Genomic DNA, 17,919 nt, shown 5'->3' on the forward strand with positions numbered 1-17,919 from the left:
AGCCGAGGCAGGCAGATCACTTGCGGTCAGGAGTTCGAACCCAGGCTGGCCAACATGGTGAAACCCTATCTCTACTAAAAATACAAAAATTAGGCAGGCGTGGTGGCAGGCATCTGTAATCCCAGCTACTCGGGAGGTTGAGACAGAAGAATTGCTTGAACCTAGGAGGTAGAGGTTGCAGTGAGCCAAGATCACACCACTGCACTCCAGCCTGGGTGACAGAGCCAGACTTTGTCTCAAAAAAAAATTAAATCTAAAATTAAGAACCATTCCAAAAGAAAATCCAGGCCCAAGTGGCTTCTCTGGCAAATTATATCAAACATCTAAAGAAAATTAGTACCAATATTACATGAACCTTCACACTTCTTGGGCTGGTATGAGAATTAAATGAAACTTTGTAAAGAAATTAGCACATTGTGTTATATGTACACAGTAAGCACCATGTAAACATTGGTTAAATAAATTCCAGTCAATGGACCCATATTTTAAAAAGTCTAGGCCGGGCGCGGTGGCTCAAGCCTGTAATCCCAGCACTTTGGGAGGCCGAGACGGGCGGATCACGAGGTCAGGAGATCGAGACCATCCTGGCTAACACGGTGAAACCCCGTCTCTACTAAAACACAAAAAACTAGCCGGGCGAGATGGCAGGCGCCTGTAGTCCCAGCTACTCGGGAGGCTGAGGCAGGAGAATGGCGTGAACCCGGGAGACGCAGCTTGCAGTGAGCTGAGATCCGGCCACTGCACTCCAGCCTGGGTGACAGAGCGAGACTCCGTCTCAAAAAAAAAAAAAAAAAGTCTTAGCTCTTCATCTAAAGATTAGCTAGCCTTTCTGTATGTTTTATGTTAAAATAAAATGTTTAAGGCATGCTTTATATATTTTTCCCCTGGTTTAACAACTTTGATTAATCTGTTTCAATCTCACTGCAAGACTTCAACTGTTTCTTACATGTCACTGTCACCCCCACACTGCCTAGCACAGTGTTCTGTACAAAGCTGTCACTCATGTATTATATTAATTAGTAGAAAACTTAATTAAAAACCACATACTTTTAAAAAATTCTACAGACTTACATAATCTAGTTTTGCTTTTTTTTTTTTTTTTTTTGAGATGGAGTCTCGCTCTGTCCCCGAGCTGGAGTGCAGTGGCCGGATCTCAGCTCACTGCAAGCTCTGCCTCCCGGGTTTACGCCATTCTCCTGCCTCAGCCTCCGGAGTAGCTGGGATTACAGGCGCCCGCCACCTCGCCCAGCTAGTTTTTTTTTCTATTTTTTAGTAGAGACGGGGTTTCACAGTGTTAGCCAGGATGGTCTCGATCTCCTGACCTCGTGATCCGCCCGTCTCGGCCTCCCAAAGTGCTGGGATTACAGGCTTGAACCACCGCGCCCGGCTAGTTTTGCTTTAGATTTAAGGAAAGAAAAGCAATTTGCTAAACTATTTTGTACGTACTGAGGATTTTTCAACTCCTATTCAACAGATCCCCATCTTACAAAGAAACTAATCATTAAAGACAATGACAGTAACTCACAAAAGTAACAACTAAAGGATATATCCTAAGTGATTACCAATACATTAAATAAATTAGACTAAATCTGAATTTAAAGCAAAAGACTAGGCTGGGCGCAGTGCTCACACCTGTTATCCCAGCACTTTGGGAGGCCGAGGTGGGCGGGTTCATGAGGTCAGGAGATCGAAACCATCCTGGCTAACACAGTGAAACCTCATCTCTACTAAAAATACAAAAAATTAGCCAGGCGTGGTGGCGGGTGTCTGTAGTCCCAGCTACTTGGGAGGCTGAGGCAGGAGAATGGTGTGAACTCGAGAGGTGGAGCTTGTAGTGAGCCGAGATTGTGCCACTGCACTCCAGCCTGGGCGACAGAGTGAGACTCTGGCCCCCCCCCAAAAAAAAAAAGCAAAAGACTGACTTAATCACTATCTCAGAATTAGAACCTGTTTTCAAACCTAAACATAACATAAACTTTGTTATCTTATATGATTAGGAATATTAATTTTAGAGATAATAACCTAAAAGTTAATAAAATATTCCAGTCAACATTTACTATTTACAGATACATTAACAAACATATAAACCAGTTTTTATACAAATGTGATTATATACACATCACATACTAACATTGTACAGTAAGTAATCTAAAATTCTTTTTGGGATTCAGAGGTTACTCTAATATCACTGTGTACTTCAACATCTTTACTGTCATTCACTCACTCACCAAGTATTTGTTGAGTGCTATTCTATCAAGCACTGTGCTAAGCCACTGTCTACAACAGACATTCAAATGAGAGCTTCCCTAGCCTTCAAGGGGCTCACAACCAAATGGGTATAGCTGACATAAAAACAACTAAAAGACAAGTAAGCAATTATAACATAAACCCTAAAAAATGGTTCTGAACTAGTGACAATACTAGTTCTCAGTATTCTGCTTATATACATAAATATACTTATCTTTGTTAGTGTAACACCATTATTTTCATTAGTGTCACACAGGCGTCAGCAGCCAAATCCTTCACTTCCAATTCTTAACACTGGCACAGCAAACCCATCTCGTTCCTCTTTTATCGCTCAGCTCGCTGAGACTTTGGGAGCTAGACAGCCTCTGTATCCTGAATAAGCAAAGTAAAACCGTGGACTGAGTCCCTCCTCTTAGGATATTTGAGGGAGGAAAGGAATCAGAACTGCTGCCCAAAACAGTGAAGCTGCCCAGAGGTAGTGATCCTGAAAGCTCAATTCAAAGTAGTAGTAGCTAAAAGTAGCCAAAAAAAAAAAAAAAGACTTCCTACGGGAGCAACTTCAGTGTTTGTAGCTCTAAAAGTATGAAGTGAGGAGGGGAGACAGCGGGGTCAAGAGTGGCTCCAGACACTCCAATACGTACAAAAGCTTTTGGGTTTGAAATGTATGTGATCTTTTTCTTTTTTTTTTTTTTTGAGACTGAGTTTTGCTCTTGTTGCCCAGGCTGCAGTGCAATGGCACGATTTCGGCTCACTGCAACCTCTGCCTCCCAGGTTCAAGTGATTCTCCTGCCTCAGCCTCCCAAGTAGCTAGAATTACAGGCGTCTGCCACCAGGCCCAGCTAATTTTTTCTATTTTTAGTAGAGATGGGGTTTCACCATGTTGGCCAGGCTGGTCTCAAACTCCTGACCACAGGTGATCCACCTGCCTTGGCCTCCCAGAGTGCTGGGATTACAGGTGTAAGCCACCTCTCCCGGCCTGAGTGTTTTTTATGTTCTTATAAAAGAAGTAATTCAAACAAATTTAGGTATGACCACTGTATTACAGTTATGAAGATGTGACGTAAGAGTAGAAACAGACATAATGAGGCGCTAAGACACATCTCCAAGATAATACAGCCCAATTCCTTTATCTTTTTAAAAATTTTTATTAGCAGAGATGGGGCCTTGCTATGTTGCCCAGGCTGGTCTCCAACTCTTGGGCTCACCAATCCTTCCGCCTCAACCTCCCAAAGTGCTGGGATTACAGGCATGAGCTGCCACACCTGGTGGTCCAATTCCTTTAGAAGCATTACATGTACAAGTGGCACAAAGTTTACTGTGTATTTTCACACTATAATCAAATCTTCACTGGCCAAACTAAGACTGAAAATTTAATTTTAAAAAAAGACTGTAAGATCAATAGCATCATGTGTTTGTTATTCACAGGAAAATCAAGCTTCAGAATTCAGAGACCATCAAAATTTTCTTGAAGGAGCTATAAATACTGAAATGCACAGGCACTATACCAAAGTATCTTTATCTTGTTTCTCAATAAAATGAGTTAAAAATATTATGGAAAATTCATTGGGACTTTTACCAAGAGTGTTCCTTTTTTTTTTTTGGAGACAGCGGCTTGCTCTGCTGCCCAGGATGCAGTGCAGTGGTGTCATCTCGGCTCACTACAATCTCCGCCTCCTGGGTTCAAGCGATTCTCCTGCCTCAGCCTCCCAAGTAGCTGCGAGAAGAGGCACCCTGCTAATTCTTGTATTTTTAGTAGAGACGGGGTTTCGCCATGTTGACCAGGCTGGTCTCAAACGCCTGACCTCATGATCCACCTGCCTCAGCCTCCCAAAGTGCTGGGATTACAGACGTGAGCCACCACTCCCGGCCTGAGTTTCTTTTTTTGTTGTTTTTTTAAGACAGTCTCACTCTGTGGCCCAAGATGAATCCGCCTCCTGGATTGAAGCAATTCTCCTGCCTCAGCGTCCCAAGTATCATAGGTGCCCGCCACCATGCCCAACTAATTTTTATTTTTATAGTAGAGGGGGGGTTTCACATGTTGGCCAGGCTGGTCCTGAACTCCTAACCTCACATGATCTGCTCACCTTGGCCTCTCAAACTGCTGGGATTACAGGCATGGGCCAGTGCCCAGTCCCAAGTGTTTGTTTTTTTTTTTTTTTGAGAGAGAGAGGGAGTCTCACTCTGTCACCCACGCAGGAGTGCAATGGTGCAATCTTGGCACACTGCAACCTCCACTTCCTAGGTTCAAATGATTCCCCTGCCTTGACTTCCCAAGTAGCTGGGATTACAGGTGCCCACCACCACACCTGACTAATTTTTTTGTATTTTTAGTAGAGAAGAGGTTTTACCATGTTGGCCAGGTTGGTCTCGAACTCCTTACCTCAAATGATCTGCCTGCCTCAGCCTCTCAAACTGCTGGGACTGCAGGTGTGAGCCACGGTGCCTGGCCAAGATTGTTTCTTGAAGCATATTTTTACAAAGCTATACTCATGGACCAAGCAATACAGAATCCTCATCGTATCTTGTTACGGTCTAAAACCCTATAGTAGACGCTGTCTAATATTCCACTCAGTAATAATTTTCTTCCTTTCTTTTTGTTTTGAGCCAGATTCTCAACTCTATTGCCCAGGCTGGAGTGCAGTGGCATGATCTCAGCTCACTGCAACCTCCGCCTTTCAGGTTTGAGCAAGTAATTCTTCTGCCTCAGCCTCTGGAGTAGCTGGGACTACAGGCCACACCAACACTCCAGGATCATTTTTGTATTTTTAGTAGAGACCAGGTTTCACCATGTTGGCCAGACTGGTGTCAAACTCCTGACCTCAGGTGATCCACCCGCCTCAGCCTCCCAAAGTGCTAGGATTACAGGCGTGAGCCACCACGCCCGACCTCCACTCAGTAATAATTTTCTTATCAATTCTCCAAACTGTTGACATGTGTATCATATAAACAATGCTGAAATAAGTATTCATGGGCATATGACTTTTCCTGAATTTGGAATGACTAATTGTAGTACTCTTTCCTTTTTCTAGTTTTATTGTAAAACCCTGGGACTTCATTCTGATTTTATAAGAACCAGAGCTTATATCAAATAAGCTAGAGACAGAGATTCTGGAACTCCTAATAATTTAAAAGTCAGTGACATAGGAACAAAGAGGGAGAATGAAAACTTATTTGGACAAAATAATAACACTATTTTAAAAATAAGATATACAAAACTAGATGACTTTAAAATACAACACTAACACTGGGCATTCAAAATACTTCTAATCCCAGCACTTTGGGAGGATCACTTGAGCCCATGAGTTCAAGACCAGCCTGTGCAACATTAAGAAACTCCATCTCGGCCGGGCGTGGTAGCTCACACCTGCAATCCCAGCACTTTGGGAGGCCGAGGAGGGTGGATCACGAGGTCAGGGGATCGAGACCATCCTGGCTAACACGGTGAAACCCCGTCTCTACTAAAAACACAAAAAATTAGCCGGGCGTGGTGGTGGGCGCCTGTAGTCCACCTACTCAGGGGGCCGAGGCAGGAGAATGGTGTGAACCCAGGAGGCAGAGCTTGCAGTGAGCCGAGATTGCGCCACTGCACTCTAGCTCTAGCCTGGGCGATAGAGCAAGACTCCGTCTCAAAAAAAAAAAAAAAAAAAAAAAAAAAAAAAAAAAAAACCCCCTCCCCCCCCCCCCCCCCTCAACCAAAAAAAAAAAAAAGCCAGGTGTGGGCATGTAGTGTCAGCTACTACTCCCGAGACTGAGGCGGAAGGATCACTTGAGTCCTGGAGATCAAGGCTGCAAGGAGTGCACTACTGCACTCCAGCCTGGGAAACAAAGTGAGACCCCCCCCCCCCCACCCCCAAAACAAAACAAAGGAAGTGTTTTAATTTTTTTTTTTTTTTTTTTTTAAAGACAAAGTCTCACTCTGTCCTCCAGACTGGAATGCAGTGGTGCAATTACCGACTCACTGTAGCCTCCACCTCCCAGGCTCAAGCAATCCTCCTACCTCAGCCTCCCGCACTATAGATGTGGGCCTCAACGCCTGGCTATTTTTTATTTTTGTAGGGGTTTTCCTATGTTGCCCACGCTGGTCTTCAACTCCTAAGCTCAAGTGATCCTCCCATCTAGCCCTCCCCAAGTGCTGGGACTATAGGGCTGAGCCACCACATCTGCCCACTTTTATCTTCTAATGACTATTATCAAGTCCCCCTATCCCGTAAGTTCTTAGGAAGCAAATTTCCCACAAACTATTGACTTGTAGTACAAAAGCCAAAAAGCTTCTACTGGGAAAGGAGAGGGAAATATATACGTATATATTTCAACTATTATTTTGTTAAATTAGAAAAATACAGACATAGGAGGGGTATAGATAAAACAAGATTAGGCAAGAGTTGACCGTGTTTGAAGCTGGATGAGAGGATTCATTGTACTCCTGTTTGAAATTTTCCGTAATAGTTAAAATATTACACATAATTTTAAAATTCAAATTTCCCCTAAAGATCTGTTTAAGACCAGACTTTAAGTTTACTACGACAGAGAGTGAAGCTACTGTGTCTTTTGTAATTAAACCTACAGCTCCTGGGTCCCGACCCTCCTCAAAGTTTACTCTGTTGAGTTCCAAGAGCTCACCTCCAGCACCCCGGAAGAGGAGCGCCGACAAAAACAAAGAGGAGAGGCGCAAGGATCCTCCCAAGATCTCTCACCACACAGGCAGAGATCCGAGAAAGCAGGCAGAGGCCGCTCGTTGCTTCAACGAAAGAAAATGTAATTTTCTCCGGCCAAAGTGGATCCAAGTCCGGCCCCCCAGCCCAGGAACAAGCCCAGGAGGCCACCCCGCCCACTGGAAGCGTCCCGGATTCGGGGGCATCTGCCTCTCGAGCACTGGAGGCCCCGACCTTCCCGAAGTCTCTCCAGGCCAGAAAAGACGGGGTAGGAGTGTCGCCAAGGAGCCCGCGCCGAGGCCGCGGTGTTTCCGCCCCAGGGAAGATACACCTCGGGGCAAGAGTACTACGGAAAAGTTAAGCGGCTTCGGGTATCCAGGACTAGCGACCTCCGAGCCGCTCGCGGTCCTGCCACGCCCCCTCCACCCAGGCATGGGCAGCCTCCTACGCCGCGGGCCCTCGAGGGCCTGACCCCCGGTCTGACCCCCACTCCCACGATCCTTCCCTTTCTCCTCAGCTGCCCCCTCCGAAGTCGTTTGAATCCCGGGCCCTAGCGCTAGTTAGAGACCGCTAAGTCCGGAGCGCAGAGGGAAGAGGAGACCTCTGACTCCTAGGATGCCACACTCACCTAACCGAATCCTGCCGTGAACACAGCAGACACCGACTTCAGAATCAGCGTTCAGCATCCAAAATGGCGGCTCCTCGGCCTCAGCGCAGCAAGCACCAGCGGAGGGATCCACAGGGCCGAGATAGCCACGCCCTCCTTTCTAGGGATTGGCTGCGCGATCGCAGCTGCCGGGACCTACGCGCTGACTCGGGGCACCTTCCCTTGGTTTCCTTTGGAGTTGGCGCGGCCGGGGACTACTTCCCGTGGCGGAGGCACGGGAGACGATGGCAGGCGCGACACGCAGACTGAGTCAGCTGTTGAGGCGCGCCCTTAATTTCGCTCTGGGCGAGGTGAGGCCAGCAATGGCTGCTGGTTGTCGGACTCTGCGCCCATGGCCTCACCGCGCCCACTGCCTTGGTTCCGGATTCTTCCATAACCTGCTCCCAGTACTGCCTCTCTGACGTCGGGAGTTGCTCCCTGAGATTTGTTGCCGCCCTTCGCTGGACTTTCGCCCTGGATGGAGCGGCCGGGCGAGTTTCGAAGCCTGCGTATCCCTGACTTTTCATCCAGAGCCTCCGAGTCCCTCTACTGGGTCTTCGCGTTCCCCTGCCCCGCTTTTAAGCCGTCCGGTTGCCCTTTCAACCAGCATCGCTCCGGTTTATGTGGTGTAATTTACTAGTGTTCCCTCAGCACCACATTCTCTGGCGATTTCCCTAATTTATCTCGGTATTCAAAGAAAACTTTTTCTTTGGTTACCTTTCAACTTATCTCAAGTTTGGAAGGGGCCTTCTCAGCACTTTGAGAGGCGGGGCGGGAGGATCTCTTGAGCCCGGGAATTGCAGACCAGCCAGGGCACCATAGTGAGACCCCATTGCTAAAAAAAAAAAAAAAAACACACAACAGTTAAAAATTAGTCAAGCGGCAATGTGCACCTGTGGTCTCAGCTACTCGGGAGGCTGAGGCAGGAAAATCGCTTGAGCCCAGAAGTTCGATGCTGCAGTAAACCGTGATCACGTCACGGTGCTCTAGCCTAGGCTACAGAAAAAAAAAAAAAAAAAAAAAAAAAAAGCCGGGTGCGATGGCTCGCGCCTGTAATCTCAGCATTTTGGAAGGCCGAGGCAGGTGTATCACCTGAGGTTGGGAGTTCGAGACCAGCCTGGCCAACATGGAGAAACCCCGTCTCTACTAACGATACAAAATTACGCGTGGTGGCCGCATACCTGTAATCCCAGCTACTGCGGAGGCTGAGGCAGGAGAATCACTTGAACCTGGGAGGCGGAGGTCACAATGAGTCGAGATCGCGTGATTGCACTTCAGACTGGGCAACAAGAGTGAAACTCCGTCTCAAAAAAAACAAAAAAAAAAAAGGGTGGGGGGAAGAAAAAGAAATGGGCCTCCAGAAGGAAGTCATCTGCTCCCTGCTGTAGAGGCTGCATCTGACTCTTGAACCGGGGCAGTCATATGACAAGTAGGTGCTAGCCATTACCATAAGATGTTGATGTGAGTTTGGAAATACTGTATCTTTATTTTTATTTTGAGATGGAGTCTCGCTCTGCCCCCAGGCTGGAGTGCAGTGGCCGGATCTCAGCTCACTGCAAGCTCCGCCTCCTGGGTTCACGCCATTCTCCTGCCTCAGCCTCCCGAGTAGCTGGGACTACAGGCGCTCGCCATCACGCCCCGCTAGTTTTTTGTATTTTGTTAGTAGAGACGGGGTTTCACCGTGTTAGCCAGGATGGTCTCGATCTCCTGACCTCGCGATCCGCCCGTCTCAGCCTCCCACAGTGCTGGGATTACAGGCTTGAGCCACCGCGCCGGGCTAAATACTGTATCTTTATAACCATTTGCAACATTTCAAGATAAAACCAGGTTCCATGCCGGGCGCGGTGGCACACGCCTGTAATCCCAGCACTAGAGGAGGCTGAGGCAGGTGGATCACCTGATGTCAGGAGTTCAAGACTAGCGTGGCCAACATGGTGAAACCTCGTCTCCACTGAAAAAAAATACAAAAAACAAAAATTAGCTGGGCGTATTGGCGCACACCTGTAATCCCAGCTACTCCAGAGGCTGAGGCAGGAGAATCGCTTGAACCCAGGAGGCAGAGGTTGCGGTGAGCCGAGATCTCGCCATTGCAATCTAGCCTGCGCGATAGAGCAAGACTCGTCTCAAAAAAAAAAAAGTGCGGATATTTTTGGCTGGGCGTGGTGGCTTATGCCTGTAATCTCAGCACTTTGGGAGGCCGAGGCGGGTGGATTACCTGAGGTAAGAAGTTCGAGACCAGCCTGGCCAACATGGTGAAACGGTCTCTACTAAAAATACAAAAATTAGCTGGATGTGGTGGCAACACACCTGTAATCCCAGCTACTTGGGAAGCTGAGGCAGGAAAATCGCTTGAACCTGGGAGGCGGAAGTTGCAGTGATCTGAGATTGTGCCACCGCACTCCAGCCTGTGCAGCAGAGTGAGACCCTATCTCAAAAAAAAAAAAAAAGAAAAGAAAAATTTTAAAAGTGGACCAGGCGTGGTGGCTCACGCCTGTAATCCTAGCACTTTGGGAGGCCAAGGTAGGGGAATCACCTGAGGTCAGGAGTTTGAGAGCAGCCTGGCCACATGGTGAAACCTCATCTCTACTAAAAATACAAAAAATTGGATGCGGTGGCTCACGCCTGTAATTCCAGTACTTTGGGAGGCCGAGCCGGGAGGATCACGAGGTCAGGAGATCGAGACCACCCTGGCTAACACAGTGAAACCCCATCTCTACTAAAAATACAAAAAATAAATAAATAAATAAAAATTAGCTGGGCGTTGTAGCAGGTGCCTATAGTCCCAGCTACTCAGGAGGCTGAGGCAGGAGAATGGCGTGAACCCAGGAGGTAGAGATTGCAGTGAGCCAAGATCGAGCCACTGCACTCCAGCCTGGGTTGACAGAGCCAGACTCCATCTAAAGAAAAAAAAAAAGGCTGGGCACTGTGGCTCATGCCTGTAATCCCAGCACTTTGGGAGGCCGAGGTGGGTGAATCAGTCGAGGTTAGGAGTTCGTAATCAACCTGGCCAACATAGTGAAACCCCGTTTCTACTAAAAATATTAAAAATTAGCAGGGTGTGGTGGCAGGCGCCCGTAATCCCAGCTACTTGGAGGCTGAAGCAGGAGAATCGCTTGAACCCAGGAGGCGGAGGTTGCAGTAAGCCAAGATCATGCCATTGCACTTCAGCCTGGGTGACAGAGCAAGACTCTGTCTCAAAAAAAAAAAAAGCTGGCGAGGTGATTCATGCCTGTAATTCCAGCTAATTGGGAGGCAGAGGCAAGAGAATCGCTTGAACAGGGGAGGCGGAGGTTGCAGTTAACCAAGATCCTACCACTGCATTCCAGCCTGGGCAACACAGAAAGACTCCGTCTAAAAAAAAAATTTTTTTTGGCCAGGCGCGGTGGCTCACACCTGTAATCCCAGCACTTTGGATGGCCAAGGCGGGTGGATCATGAGGTCAGGATTTAGAGATCATCCTGGTTAACATGGTGAAACCCCGTCTCTACTAAAAACACAAAAAATTAGCCGGGCACCTGTAGTCCCAGCTACTAGGGAGGCTGAGGCAGGAGAATGGAGTGAACCTGGGAGGCGGAGCTTGCAGTGAGCCGAGATCGTGCCCCTGCACTCCAGCCTGGGTGACAGCGAGACTCCGTCTCAAAGACTAAAAAAAGGTAAGCTGAAAGTATCATTGAGCCCCACCTAACTAAAAGTGACATAAATCTTTTTCTTTCTTTTCTTTTCTTTTTTTTTTTTTTGAGACGGAGTTTCACTCTTTGTTGCCCAGACTGGAGTGCAATGGCGCTATCTCAACTCACTGCAACCTCCGCCTCCCAGGTTCAAGCGATTCTCCTGTCTCAGCCTTCCAAGTACCAACTAGCTGGGATTACAGACGTCCACCACCACGTCCAGCTAATTTTTTTTTTTTTGAAATGGAGTCTTGCTCAGTCGCCCAAGGTGGAGTGCAGTGGCTCAATCTCGCTCACTGCAAGCTCTGCCTCCCAGGTTCAAGCGATTCTGCTACCTAAGCCTCCTGAGTAGCTGCTATAGGCCCGCACCACCACACCCGCCCGCTATTTTTAGTAGAGATCAGGTTTCACCATGTTGGTCAGGCTAGTCTTAAACCCCTGACTTCGTGATCCGCCCGCCTTAGCTTCCTAAACTGCTGGGATTAAAGGTGTGAGCCACTGCGCTCGGCCGATTTTTTGTATTTTTAGTAGAGATGAGGTGTCACCATATTGGCCAGGCTGGTTTCGAGCTCCTGACCTCAACTGATCCACCCGCTTCAGCCTCCTAGGGTGCTAGGATTACCGGCGTGAGCCACCGCGCCCAGCCGCCATGATTCCTTTATTCGTTTAGAAAAATTGCTTTCCACTCAAGGGTTGTGAAGATTTAGCGATCATCACCTGTGTCCTGGGCTTTAACAAAACCTATCTGTCTATTTAGATTCTGTAATACATCAACTGTGAATTGTATCCCAAGCAGCCAATTATTCGAAACAGTATCTCTGAGGGAATAAAAAAACACAACATTATCTCTGTCCCTGGCTGAACAGACAAGTTTCATTCAGAAGCTAAACCTACTCAAAAACAAACACTGTTTCCCTTGAAAATCCTGTTTTACTGTTGGGACAAATATTAACACATAACATTTCTTTGGTAACTAACCAGGTACTTTTTTTGTGTAAATGACTATAACTAGTAGCTGTAACTAAAACCAGATACAGTGTTGGAGCCCAATAAAATAAGAATCTATAACAGGCCTGCAAGCCCTAATCAGCCAGCCTGTTTTGTATACAGCCTCTCCAGCTAAGAATGATTTTTATATTGTTAAAAAGTTTAAAAGCAGGAAGGGGAGGAGCATGAATGTGTGACAGTGACTTTATGTTGCTCACAAATCCCAAAATATTTACTATGTGGTCCTTTATAGAAAAAGTTTGCTCACCTGTAATCCCAGCACTTTGGGAGGGCAAGGCAGTGGGATCACCTGAGGTCAGGAATTCGAGACCAGCCTGGCCAACATTGTGAAAATCTGTCTCTATTAAAAGATACAAAAATTAGCCAGGTGTGGTGGTGCACTGTAATCCTAGCTACTCAGGAGGCTGAGGTAGGAGAATCGCTTGAACCTGGGAGGCAGAGGAGGCTGCAGTGAGCCGAGATTGTGCCACTGCACTGCAGCTTGGGAGACAGAGTGAGATCCTGTCTGGGAAAAAAAAAAAAAAGCAATGGAAAAAAGTTTGCTGACCTGCAATAAAAGTATTACACATTGTGTAAGAGAAAGAAGGGAAAGGTGATGGGAATAAGAGTTATTTCCTTTAACTATTAACATTTAGACTAAAGAGTATATAATGAAAGAAAAAAATATTTTAAAAAAAGAATATACAATGATATAGGGACTGGACATCTTCCTAAAACCTAGGGGAAAAAAATCAAGATCACTTGTTAAAGAACCTATGAAACAAGTCTTCAGAGAACTTATCAATATAACTAATTAGGGCTATATACAAATATTAACTTATCTTTGTGGCATTTTACAGTTTACAAAGCACTTATAAGCACATTATCTCAATTTCAGGCTGACATTTCTGTGAAGCAGCTGCAGGTCAAAAATCATTTTTTTGTTTTTGTTATTCTTCTGTTTTGCCTGAGACAGGGTCTCACTCTATTGTGCAGGGTGAAGTGCAGTGGTGCAATCATGGCTCACTGCAGCCATGATCTCGGGCCCAGGTGATCCTCCCACATCAGCCTCCTGAGTAGCTGGGACTACAGGTGCATGCCATGCAACCACGCCTGGGTAATTTCTTGTATTTCTTTTGTAGAGATGGGGTTTTGCCATGCTGCCCAGGCTGGCATTATCAGGTCAGGTTTTTTCGGGGTTGTTTTGTTGTTGTTGTTGTTCTTTTTTTTGAGACAGAGTCTCACTCTGTTTCCTAGGCTGCAATGCAATAGCACCACCTCAGATCACTGCAACCTCCACCTCCCAGGTTTAAGTGATTTTCCTGCCTTAGCCTTCCAGGTAGCTGGGATTACAGGCATGCACCACCACACCTGGCTAATTTTTGTATTGTTGGTACAGACAGGGTGTCACCATGTTGGCCAGGCTGGTCTTGAACTCCTGATCTCAAGTGATCCACACACCTCAGCCTCCCAAAGTGCTGGGATTACAACAGGTGTGAGCCACTGCACCTGGCCATGATCAGTTTTTATAGGAGGAAAGTGAAGCTTAAAGTTATGAAGTGACCAATCTAAGGTCAACAGCTATAAATGCCAGGATCAGATCTTGAACCCAGACTTTGACACTCAACATCATATATTTTCTTTTCATTCATTTACTTTTTATTTTAAGACATAGTTTCATCCAGGCTGGAGTGCAAGGGTACGATCACAGCTCCCTGCAGCCTCAAACTCCTGGGTTCCCATCTTATCCTCCTAAGTAGCTTAGACTACAGGTACAGCCACCATGCCTGGCTAATTTTTTAGAAATATTTTCGTAAGGACAGGATCTCACTATGTTGCCCAGACTGGACTCAAACTCCTGGCCTCAAGTGATTCTCTCACCTCAGCCTCCCGAAGGCATGAGCCACCTCGCTTGGCCTGAAGGGGTGGCCTGCCCCTCCACACCTGTGGGTGTGAGAAAAGAAATAAGACACAGAGACAAAGTATAGAGAAAGAAAAGCGGGGCCCAGGGGACCGGCGCTCAGCTTTCAGAGGACCCACGCCGGCACCAGCCTCTGAGTTCCCTTAGTATTTATTGATAATTTATCTTTATCATCAAAAAGATAAGGGAGTGGCTGGACAATATGATCATTGTATGGAGGAAATCAGCAGTAAGACATATGAACAAAAATCCTTGTAACATGAATAAGTTTAAAGGAAAATGCTGTGCCTTGAGATGCATACGCGAACATCTCCATAAACCTTTTAGCAGTATTGCTCCAGCAAGCCCCACCTTATTCCTAAAGGCGGTTTTCTCCTTACTCAGTAAACAAAGCACACAATGGGTTTTACCCGCAGATGTTCCATTGCCCAGGGAGGGGCAGGATTCTTAATCAGCAAGCTGCCTTCAGGTACTTGTTTAACAAAGACACATCCTGCACAGCCCAATATCCATTAAACTTTGGGTCACCACACCACATGTCTCTTGCAATGACAAAGTTGGGGGTAGGGTCACAGATTAACAGCATCTCAAATACAGAACTAAATGGAGTCTCTTATGTCTAATTCCTTCTATATAGACACAGTAACAGGCTGATCTCTCTTTCTTTTCCCCACATTGGCCCAATTATATACTTAATATATATATCCATATTTCCATAATAATTTCCATCCCTGTTTTACTTTCAATTTGTGTATATGGAGTTTATCACTATGTGAAAATAAAATGCATTAAATCACAGTTATTACTGTGATTTGGGTTCATATATAAGATCAAAAAAGTTTTCTAAATCAGGTTGTTTTCACATTTATCATCATTGTAATCATCTAGAAAACTTAAATTTTCCTTAGATGAACTCAAAGGCATGAAAACTTGTAACTCTAGATTCTAAATATAAACACAAAAGTTTAAACATTGTCCTTTAAAATATCAGATTTTCGGCCGGGCGCGGTGGCGCAAGCCTGTAATCCCAGCACTTTGGGAGGCCGAGACGGGCGGATCACGAGGTCAGGAGATCCAGACCATCCTGACTAACCCAGTGAAACCCTGTCTCTACTTAAAAAAATACAAAAAACTAGCCGGGCGTGGTGGTGGGCGCCTGTAGTCCCAGCTACTCGGGAGGCTGAGGCAGGAGAATGGCGTAAACCCGGAAGACGGAGCTTGCAGTGAGCTGAGATCTGGCCACTGCACTCCAGGCTGGGCTACAGAGCCAGACTCCATCTCAAAAAAAAAAAAAAAAAAAATATCAGATTTTCAGCCAGGTGCGGTGGCTCACGCCTGTAATCTCAGCACTTTGGGAGGCCGAGGAGGGTGGATCACAAGGTCAGGAGTTCAAGACCAGCCTGGCCAAGATGGTGAAACCCCATCTCTACTAAAAATACAAACAAATAGGCCGGGCGCGGTGGCTCAAGCCTGTAATCCCAGCACTTTGGGAGGCCGAGACGGGCGGATCACGAGGTCAGGAGATCGAGACCATCCTGGCTAACCCGGTGAAACCCCGTCTCTACTAAAAAATACAAAAAACTAGCCGGGCGAGGTGGCGGGCGCCTGTAGTCCCAGCTACTCGGAGGCTGAGGCAGGAGAATGGCGTAAACCTGGGAGGCGGAGCTTGCAGTGAGCTGAGATCCGGCCACTGCACTCCAGCCCGGGAGACAGAGCCAGACTCGGTCTCAAAAAAAAAAAAAAAAAAAAAAAAAAAAAAAAAAAAAAAAATACAAACAAATAGCTGGACATGGTGGCAGGTGCCTGTAGTCCCAGCTACTGGGAGGCAGAAGCAGGAGAATGGCATGAACCCGGGAGGTGGAGCTTGCAGTGAGCCGAGATGGGGCCACTGCACTCCAGCCTGGGCACACAGCAAGACTGTCTCAAAAAAAAAAAAAAAAAAAAAAGTTGAACATAGAGTTACCATCATTTGACCAAGCAATTCCACTCTTAGATATATGTATGTACCCATGTACATACATAATTTAAAGACATATGTTTTCACAAAAACTGTACACAAATGTTTGTAGTAGCATTATTCATCATAATCAAAAAGTAGACCCAAGCCAAATATCGTTCCACTAATGAATGGATAAATAAAATGTGGTATATTCATACAACAGAATATAATTCAGCCACAAAAAGGAATTAAGTACTGATATATGCAACAACACAAATGAACCTTGAAAACCTATTAAGTTACAAAAGCCAGATACAAGAGGTCCCATATTGTATAATCAACCACATTTATATGAAATGTCCAGAATAGGCAAATCCATACAGACAGAAAGTAGATTTATGGTTGCCAGGAACTGGGGGAAGGAAGAATGGGGAGTTACTGCTACTGGGTATGGGATTTCTTTTTGGGGTGATGAAAGTATTCTGGAATTAGATAGTAGTGATGTTGTCAACCTTGTGAATGTACCAAAACCCACTAAATTGTACACTTTAAAAGCATGAGTTTCATGGTATGTGAATTATACCTTAATTTAAAAAAATTTAACATGAGGTTCTTAAAATCCTCCTACCTTTACTGTTGGAATATAGAGCCCTAACAAGGTCACTGTAGGAGCCAACAAATATAAAATGGATTAGGAAGATATTTCAAGTGGAAAGTTAAATACTTGAAGTGGCAAAATGATGACATAACTGAGTAGATTGAGAAAGTAGAAAAAAAGTGAAGCTAAAAAAAAATATGGTTAATTAAAAGGTCTTCTAGATGTAGAACAAGTTTAGGTGAAAGCAGAGGAAAAATAAATTAATTCTTCTTTTTTTAAAGAGACAAGGGTTTCACTATGTGGCCCAAGCTGGCCTCAAACACCTGGGCTCAAGTCATCTCAGCCTCTTGAATAGCTGGGACTATAGGTGCCAGCCACCATGCCTAACTTAAACTGATTTTTTATTTAATAATTTTTTCATTATTTGGTTGTAACCCTGAGTCACAACATCTCTGAGACGCTTTTAGAGCACAGGAAAGTTATAAGAATAGCATTATTATGATCTCATTTTATTTGGAATTCAAGGAGATGGAACAAGCTGCCCAGCATTACATAATAACTTAATAATGCATCCAAGAAATTTCATTGGAGGCAAACTTTACCTGTTAGCTACTTTTCTGTTGAAAATGTCAACTAAGTCAGCTTTAAAGTGACATAATAAAGCCATACTTGTATCCCTCAGTCTAAACTGATCAAGAATTACTGTTAAATATAAAAGCCAGTGTGTATTCTAGGTTGTCTTCTTACAAAAAATAGTATAAAAACTTGCTTGTTGCATGATAATATTCCATTTTCTGTCTACTTGGAAACTAAGTTTTTAAATGAAATTAAAATGTTTCCTTGACCGAAGTTAAACAATAATAATTGCTATCTAAGTATCCCAATCACAATAAATAAATGAGTGAATGATGAATGAGCTATTTATCACAGAATTGTGAAGGACCAAGATCCCTCAATGTAGTCATTCTATTACATTGAACACAAGATGCAGACAATGAGATCATCTCATAAAAGATTTTGGGGAAAGACAATGTGTAAGAATGTTCTATGCAAATACCAGGATTTGTCACTTTTTCAGCAAATGTCAGCATCCTCATCAGCCCGTCTTTGTGGGGCTAGTAATCACGAAAAACATTTTGCATGACACTTTTAGCCATTTGTTTTACTTAACTGGCACAACAACCCACTGAGAGTAGAGGCCAGGAATTATTGCATCATTATCGATTTGACATCTTCGGAAGCAGAGGCTCAGAAAAAGGAA

The 17,919-nt window shown here is 45.2% G+C and overlaps 1 protein-coding gene across 2 annotated transcripts in view; it reads right to left on the reverse strand.

The window, feature by feature from the left end:
* Positions 1–8,376, reverse strand: part of IST1 (IST1 factor associated with ESCRT-III) — a 37,310-nt gene extending 28,934 nt beyond the window's left edge. Inside the window, exons 1-2 of one of the 2 annotated variants that reach the window (XM_023210327.3) lie at positions 7,528–7,624; positions 2,462–2,619 (exon numbers count right to left, since the gene is read on the reverse strand). The gene's annotated coding sequence lies outside the window, so the exon portion shown is untranslated. Of the gene's footprint in view, positions 1–2,461; positions 2,620–7,527 lie in introns of both variants that reach the window. The other variant, XM_023210326.3, reaches the window with a different exon arrangement.
* Between the last annotated feature and the right edge of the window lie 9,543 nt (positions 8,377–17,919).

Source organism: Piliocolobus tephrosceles, chromosome 17, assembly GCF_002776525.5.
Source record: "Piliocolobus tephrosceles isolate RC106 chromosome 17, ASM277652v3, whole genome shotgun sequence".
Lineage (NCBI taxonomy): Eukaryota > Metazoa > Chordata > Mammalia > Primates > Cercopithecidae > Piliocolobus > Piliocolobus tephrosceles.